Below are 8,309 nucleotides of genomic sequence, written 5' to 3' on the forward strand. Positions count from 1 at the left end.
CAAATTATAAATGACTTAGCTAGATTGAGTAGGGGAGGGTAAGGGTGAAAAGAATACTGGATATGAAATTAAAAGAAACTAGATTAGAATATTGACCATAATTCTAGCTCTGTGGCCTTAAGGAATTCATTTCATCTCCTTAAATATCTATAAAATGGGAGGAAAGGTATCAAGTTAGACTATATGCCCTCTAAGTTCCTTTTTTTCCCTTTGCTCTAAAAGCATCAGATTTGATGATATGACTATGGCTATACCTACTATAATAGCAATTGCTAACATTTAAATAAGAAATATGGAGGGGGGCGGAGCCAAGATGGCGGTGTAGAAAGACGCACATACACATAGCTCTGAACCCACAACCCACAGAATGGCTAGAGGGGACCAACTCACGGTGAATTCTGCACCCAGAGGCCACGGAGTGTTGGAGCGAGGGAGATTTCTGTTCTAGAGAGACCTGCAAACCCCTCGTGGGGGGTCCTTCACGCTGTGGACTGGGCGCCGGGACTGGGAGCTGGGTGCAGCCCTGCAGCGGCCGCGACACCGTGAGGAAAAGATCCGAGCGGGCTACGGAGATGGGATATCCTGCGGCCACTCAGGTCCCTCCACCCACAGAGGGACCTGCAAACCTCTCGCAGAGGGTCCCTCACGCTGCAGACGCGGAGCCCGGCCCAGACCTGCGGTGGCCGGGTTTCCAAGAGGTACAGATGCGAGCAGGCTTCGGGGACAGGAACTCCAGCGGCAGCACGGGCCCCCCTACCCACAGGTGGTGAGTGTCGGTGAGAGAGTCTCTTTGGCGGGTCGAGGGGGGGCTGGGGTGCCCCCGTGGCTTGGGCCACCCCGGGAGATAGAAGCTGAGAGGCGGCTGCAGACAGGGGCTCCCCAAGCGGGGGGAGCCTGGATCCATTGTGGAAGGTCTGTGCATAAACCCCCTGAGGGAACTGTACCTGAGAGGCGGCCCTGCCCCGACCTGACCATCTGAACTTAATTCTCACACTGAATAGCAGCCCTGCCTCGGCCAAAAGCCCTAAGGCGGGAAGCAGCATTTGAATCTCAGTCCCCAAACACTGGCTGGGAGGATCAGGAGGTGAGGTGGGTGTGAGGAGAATATTCAGAGGTCAAGCCACTGGCTGGGGAGAATGCCCAGAAAAGGGAAAAGAAATAAAACTATTGAAGGGTACTTTCTCGGAGAAAAGAACTTTCTCCCTTCCTTTCTGATGAGGAAGAACAATGCTTACCATCAGGCAAAGACACAGAAATCAAGGATTCTGTGCCCCAGCCCACCCAATTGGCTCAGGCCATGGAAGAGCTCAAAAAGAATTTTGAAAATCAAGTTAAAGAGGTGGAGGAAAAACTGGGAAGAGAAATGAGAGGGATGAAAGAGAAGCATGAAAAGCAGATCAGCTCCCTGCTAAAGGAGACCCAAAAAAATGTTGAAGAAATTAACACCTTGAAAACTAGCCTAACTCAATTGGCAAAAGAGGTTCAAAAGGCCAATGAGGAGAAGAATGCTTTCAAAAGCAGAATTAGCCAAATGGAAAAGGAGATTCAAAAGCTCACTGAAGAAAATAGATCTTTCAAAACTGGAATGGTACAGATGGACGCTAAGGACTTTATGAGAAAGACAGATATCACATAACAGAGCGAGAAGATTCGAAAAATGGAATATAATGTGAAATATCTTACTGGAAAAACAACTGACCTGGAAAATAGAATCAGGAGAGACAATGTAAAAATTCTGGGACTACCTGAAAACCATGATCAAAAGAAGAGCCTAGACATCATCTTCCATGAAATTATCAAGGAAAACTGCCCTGAGATTCTAGAACCAGAGGGCAAAATAAATATTCAAGGAATCCGCAGAACACCGCATGAAAGAGATCCAAAAAGAGAAACTCCTAGGAACATTGTGGCCAAATTCCAGAATTCCCAGGTGAAAGAGAAAATATTGCAAGCAGCTAGAAAGAAACAATTCAAGTATTGTGGAAATACAATCAGGATAACACAAGATCTAGCACCCTCTACATTAAGGGATCGAAAGGAATGGAATAGGATATTCCAGAAGTCAAAGGAACTAGGACTAAAACCAAGAATCACCTACCCAGCAAAACTGAGTATAATACTTCAGGAGAAAAAATGGTCTTTCAATGAAATAGAGGATTTTCAAATTTTCTTGATGAAAAGACCAGAGCTGGAAAGAAAATTTGACTTTCAAACACAAGAATGAAGAGAACCATGAAAAGGTGAACAGCAAAGAGAAGTCATAAGGGACTTACTAAAGTTGAACTGTTTACATTCCTACATGGAAAGACAATATTTGTAACTCTTGAAACATTGCAGTACCTGGGTACTGGGTGGGAGTACATACACACACATGCACACACGCACACACATATAGAGACAGAGTGCACAGAGTGAATTGAAGAGGATGGGATCATATCTTAAAAAAAAAAAATGAAATCAAGCAGTGAGAGAGAAATATTGGGAGGACAAAGGGAGAAGTCGAATGGGGCAAATTATCCCTCATAAAAGAGGCAAGCAAAAGACTTATTAGTGGAGGGATAAAGAGGGGAGGCAAGAGAAAAACATGAGGTCTACTCTCATCACATCCCACGAAAGGAAAGAATAAAATGCACACTCATTTTGATAGGAAAACCTATCTCGTAATACAGGAGAGTGGGGGCAGGGGCACAAGCAGGGTGGGGGGGAGGATGGAGGGGAGGGCATGGGGAGGAGAATGCAATCCGAGTTCGACACTCATGGGGAGGGAAAGGATCAAAAGAGAATAGAAGTAATGGGGGACAGGATAGGATGGAGGGAAATATAGTTGGTCCTATACAACACAACTAGTATGGAAATCATTTGCAAAACTACACAGATTTGGCCTATATTGAATTGCTTGTCTTCCAAGGGGAAGGGGTGGAGAGGGAGGGAGCTAAAGGAGTTGGAACTCAAAGTGTTAGGATCAAATGTAATGTTATTACCACTGGGAAATAAGAAATACAGGTTAAGGGGTTAAGAAAGCTATCTGGCCCTACAGGACAAAAGAGAAGATAGAGACAAGGGCAGGGAGGGAGGATAGAGGAGAGAGCAGATTGGTCACAGGGGCAACTAGAATGTTTGGGTTTGGGGGGGGAGGGGATAAAAGGGGAGAAAATTTGTAACCCAAAATTTTGTGAAAATAAATGTTAAAAGTTAAATAAAAAAAAAAAGAAATATGGACTGAACCTGAGATTGTATGGTATACGGAACTTCTAGATGAGGAAACACCCTTTACCAATGCAAACTGCCACCTTCTATGCAATAGTTTTAGAGAGTTGCCTAGAGCACTGAGAGTTTAGGTGACTTGCTCAGATTCACACAATTAGTATATATCAGAGGGACAGGAGGAGAGGAGGGGAGAGAGACAGAGAGAAGAAGGAAGAAGGAAAGAGAGGAAAGAGAAAAGGAAAGACAGAAAGATAGAGAAGGGAAGAGAGAAAGAGAAAGAGGAAGGGAGGGAGAAAGAGGAAAATAAGGAAAGAGAGAAGGTGGAGGGAAGGAAGGAGAGAAGAGAAAGAAAAGGCAGAAAGGAGGGACGAAGAGAGATTCTATGGTCTTTGCTTTTCTAATTTGCTTCTTGTGCATGGTGATTGCCTTTTCCCTGGCTTTCAAAATGGATCTCTGCTTCTGGGGCACAGGGGGATCTGTCACATGTTTCTTGTTTGGGGAACTAGGGTCCTGGTTACTGCCTTTGTGTTCTGTGGCCTCTGGTTCTTTCAACTGGAAGCTGTATAATGCTGCAGCTTACCTTGTACTGAGCTAGTTGGTGTGTGTCAAGGCTGAGGACAGGAGAAGTCTGAGTTTCCCTGACATTACACTGATGCTTATGGCATAAAGTTTGGGATATGGGAGTTCTGGCCACTGGAGTGTTCTCCTCTCAACCAAAAGAATATTAAAAGAGTTTTTCAGAATCACTACCACCATCAAAATAGGTGGAGAAAAGCATCATAATTTATGAAAAAGGAATACATCCTCTCACTTACTTTCATTTCTAGAGCAAGGTGACCATCACTTCAGGCCCTCCCTTTGTAAAGTACCCACTCCACCGAGATTCCACTGGATTAGTGTCCCTTATGTAGAATTTTCATTGCTGGTGCTACTAGTGCTTAGTATTTTTTCTGCTTCTTGCCTTTTACAGTCAGATCATAAATCTCGTTGATGGGTATGGAATTAAGGTCACTCTGGCTGCTCTGTGTATCAAAGTCAACCACACCCTGAGGGTCAAGTCATGCTGTTCTTCATGGCTTGTTCAGGGATATTTAGAAGCAAGGCATCTATCTCTTTGTCAACATTGTTGGTATGCCAACTTCCTATTTCCACCCAAGCAAAGCTGTTGCCCTGGGAGTGTTGTGTGTTCCTGCTAAATACAGTGAACTCTTCATTGTCTACTGCACCAAATGGCCTCTTCCCACTAGATGACATTTTGGTAGGTCATTCATTCACTGCACTCTGCAAACCTTCAGCAAATAACTGTCAACAATCATCTTGATCAATGGAGGTCTCTGATTAATGAAGAGAGTTCAATCATCCATGTCTGGTCTGTGCTTCATCTTTCCCCTCTTCTATTTAAAAACATCTGTATCAAAATTCATTATGGTTTCTGAATACTATGGAATTTTGCCAAAAATACTTAGTGTAGAGAAGACAAGATGGAAGGTGAGGAAGGCATATATGGAGAGGTAGGTGTTTGATGGGCTGTAATATAAAGGAGAAATTAGACAAGTTCTATTACATTATTTCTCCCCAGGGGAGAAAGAGAGACTTTGGGCAAAAGTTTCAAGGAGGTAGAGTTCAGCTTAATATAAGAAAAAATATATAGCTATCCAGAGTGAAATGGGATGCCTCAGGAGATAATGTGCTTCTTTTTGCTCGTAATCTCAAAGCAGTGGCTGAATGACCAAGTGGTCAAGAATATTGAACAGGAAATTCTTTCTCTGGAATGGGTTGGACAGATGGTCATTGAGGTCCCTTCTAACTCAGAGATTTTCTGATTCTGATCCTGGAGGCAGAATTTTGAGTTTGTGGATTTTTTTTGAAACTGAAGAAATATTAAAAACATATGAACTTCTGATGTCCAAAAAGTTAGGGAAATATGTCACCATTTCTGGTAGCTGATACTACAAGCAGCTTTATGATTATATAGAAAGAAAACTGTTAGAAATTCAAAGTCTTTCCCTATATTGGTTAGGCTGATGTGCCAAGGCAAGTCAACAAATATTTATTATGTGTATGCTATATGCCAAGCACTGTGTTACATGCCAACTATGGAACTTAGATATCCAACCACTTTGTACATATTCTGAGTGTCTCAGTTTGTGGTTGGAGTTGCTGTCTATATATACGCAGAAGTTATCAGAAATCTTGAGCCAAATAGAATGACATAATTTCAGAGTTGGAAGAATTCTCAGAAGACATCTCATCCAAGATGTCCACAAACAAGAAAACCTTTACAACCTCCCTGATACAAGTGGTCATCCAGTCTTTCCTTAGAGGCTACCACTGAAAAAAAAGTCTTTGATTTCCCAAAGCAGCCTCATCCACTTCGACATAATTCTAATTGTTATGAAACTTGTTTTGTTTTTCCTGACATCAATCCTAAATTTGTCTCTGGTATCATGTTCCCATTATTTACAGTTCTACCCTCTAGGGTCAAGCAGAGAAAGTCTAATCTCTCTTCCACGTGACAGAGAGCTCATCAAATACTCTATGACAGTTCTTATTATGTCTCATTGCCATTCCAATCCCTCAACTCCAAGTTTCCTCCAGTCTAAACATCTCCAGTTGCAACAACCAATCCTAATAGAGCATGGGCACACTCCTCTTTACCATCCTCATCACCCTTCCCTATATGTCCTCCAGTTTACAGGCGTCCTTGCGAAAAATATTCTTCCCAGAAATGAATATAAAACCCTAAATGTCTAAATGCAACAGAATTATTACATCTCTACTCCTGTTAACTATAATTCTCAGCACGAAAGTGCAGTCTCCAACTTTTATTTAAAAAAATTTAAAAATTGCACCTTTCATAAAATGAGTGTAATTTTCTTAGCTTGTATTTTGTTAAAATAAAAACACTATTGTTTGTGTTTTTTTGGACTAGAACTGTAATATCTTTGGTTTAGGGAATTCTCCGTGAAGAATTCCTCTACCAGTAGATACCTGTTGTGCAGCCTATAGTCTTAAAGAGTTTGTAGAAACTACTGAACCATTAAGTTACTTGTCCAGAATCCCATTAACAGCCACAAGAGAAGATATGGTGAAAAGAATAGAAAGAAGGAGAGGGCAGAGAATTACCTCAGACCAGTTCAAAGTCTTTACATTGAATTTGTACTGAGAGTCAAAGAAATATAAATTTAAAAACCCTACCTGGTAAGCAAATGAAACATGGAACAGGAAAAAGAAAACATGTAATCTTGAAGAATATGTGAAAATAAATATTGAAAGAACTTATTTTTAAAAGTCACAAGTAATATGACAAAATCATAATTCGCATTGCAGTAAATACTCATAAAATGCAATCTCACAAACTGCAAAAAATGGCACAATGCAACACATTAAAATAAAGTACTCACAAATATGCAGTTATTTTTTTCCACGTCAGAACGTTACATTTTGTTTATAATTTTGACTTGAAATTCTTTATTTTTAAAATACATATTTATATACATATATATAAAACTAGATGTGTTCTAAAAGGCATTATCTTATAAGTATTCATGCTTATCTACATGTATACAGAAGAATATTACATATATATGTGTATGCACATACACATGACTTTCTGTAATAAAAGAATGGGACACCTGGGAGGTGCAATGGATAAAACATAAGGCCTAGAGTCAGGAAGACTTCTTCCTGAATTTAATTCTGGTGTCAGATTATATATTATCCATTACAAGGGGATATTATTTCCTTCCTTAAGAAAAAAGACACAAATTTAAATTTAATTGTTAAAAACTGTTTTTACATGCAACTGGGAAATAAGGCATACAGGCAACAGGGTATAGAAATCTATCTTGCCGTACAAGAAAACAGAGAGGATAGGGAGAAGAGAAGGGAGGGGTGTGATCAAAGGGAGGGGGTAATCAGAATGCACACTGTCTTGGGGTGGGCAGAGGGGAGAGATGGGGAGAAACTATGGAACACAAAATCTTGTGGAAGTGAATGTTGAAAAATAAACTAAATCAATAAATTTTTACAATTTTTTAAAAAGCTTATATCATTACATTCACCAAAACAAATGATGCTTAGAAATAAGACATCATGGCAGAATCAAGATGGTGGAGCAGAAAGACACACATATGCAGGCTTTCCCCACACAGTCCATAAAATACCTGTAAAGAGGGACTCTCAACAACTTTTGGAGCAGTAAAAGTGGAGAACAACAGAGTGGAGGAGATTTCCAGCCCAGGTTGACCTGAAAGGCCCACAGGAAACGTCGGTTGCACTTGACATGGAACGGAGCCCAGCCCACCCTTGGATGCCAAGGACTGCTAACAAACAGCCCTCAGAGGTGGAATCTCCAGTCACAGCATCAGCAGTTCACAGATCCCTCAACCCACAGGCACCAAAGGTCACTGACAGGGTTTTTTCAGCTGGCCAGGAAGGGAGAAGGGCCATCCCATAGCTCCAGCCTTAGGCAGTGGTCATAGAGGCCACATGGGGCAGGCAGCAGCAGTTCCCACAGCAGCCCCTACAGCAGCCCACATCCATTGTTGGATCATAAAAACCCCTGGGAGCACTGAGGAGCTGATTATTACCTCAGTCCTGTATAGAGACCCTGAGGGATCTGATCTTTATCTCACACTGAATGGCGGCCCTGCCCATGCAGGTTATCTAAAAATCAGCCCCCAGTGCTGGCTTGGTGAACTGGAGGCCAGGTAGCTGTGGAGAGGAAACTGCTAAGTTTCTGGGCACAAAAATCTCTCACTGCTCCCAGACCAGTGTACACGCTTGATTGTGCCACCTTGGAGGAACTGAGATCATACAGATTCCCAGAGTGTACCCCACTCTTGAAAAAAGGATCCAAAAGTCAAGTAACTGGTTGGGAAAATGCCCAAAAAAGGGAAAAAAAGAAGACTATAGAAGGTTGCTTTCTTGGTGGAAAGATATCTTCTCCCATCCTTTCAGAAGAGAAAGAACAATGCTTACCATCAGGGAAAGACATAAAAGTCAAGGTTTCTGTATCCCAAACATCCAAAAGAAATATTCAATAGTCTCAGGCCATGGAAGAGCTCAAAAAGGATTTTGAAAATCAAGTTAGAGAGGTG

The 8,309-nt window shown here is 41.8% G+C and overlaps 1 long non-coding RNA gene across 1 annotated transcript in view; it reads right to left on the reverse strand.

Annotated features, from left to right (window-relative positions):
• LOC140510828 (uncharacterized) overlaps positions 1-7,667 on the reverse strand; it is a 62,578-nt gene extending 54,911 nt beyond the window's left edge. The window contains exon 1 of the long non-coding RNA XR_011969378.1: positions 7,374-7,667. This is a non-coding gene — a long non-coding RNA (uncharacterized lncRNA). The remainder of the gene's footprint in view (positions 1-7,373) is intronic.
• Positions 7,668-8,309: the final 642 nt, after the last annotated feature.

Source organism: Notamacropus eugenii, chromosome 6 (genome assembly GCF_028372415.1).
Source record: "Notamacropus eugenii isolate mMacEug1 chromosome 6, mMacEug1.pri_v2, whole genome shotgun sequence".
Classification (NCBI taxonomy): Eukaryota; Metazoa; Chordata; class Mammalia; order Diprotodontia; family Macropodidae; genus Notamacropus; species Notamacropus eugenii.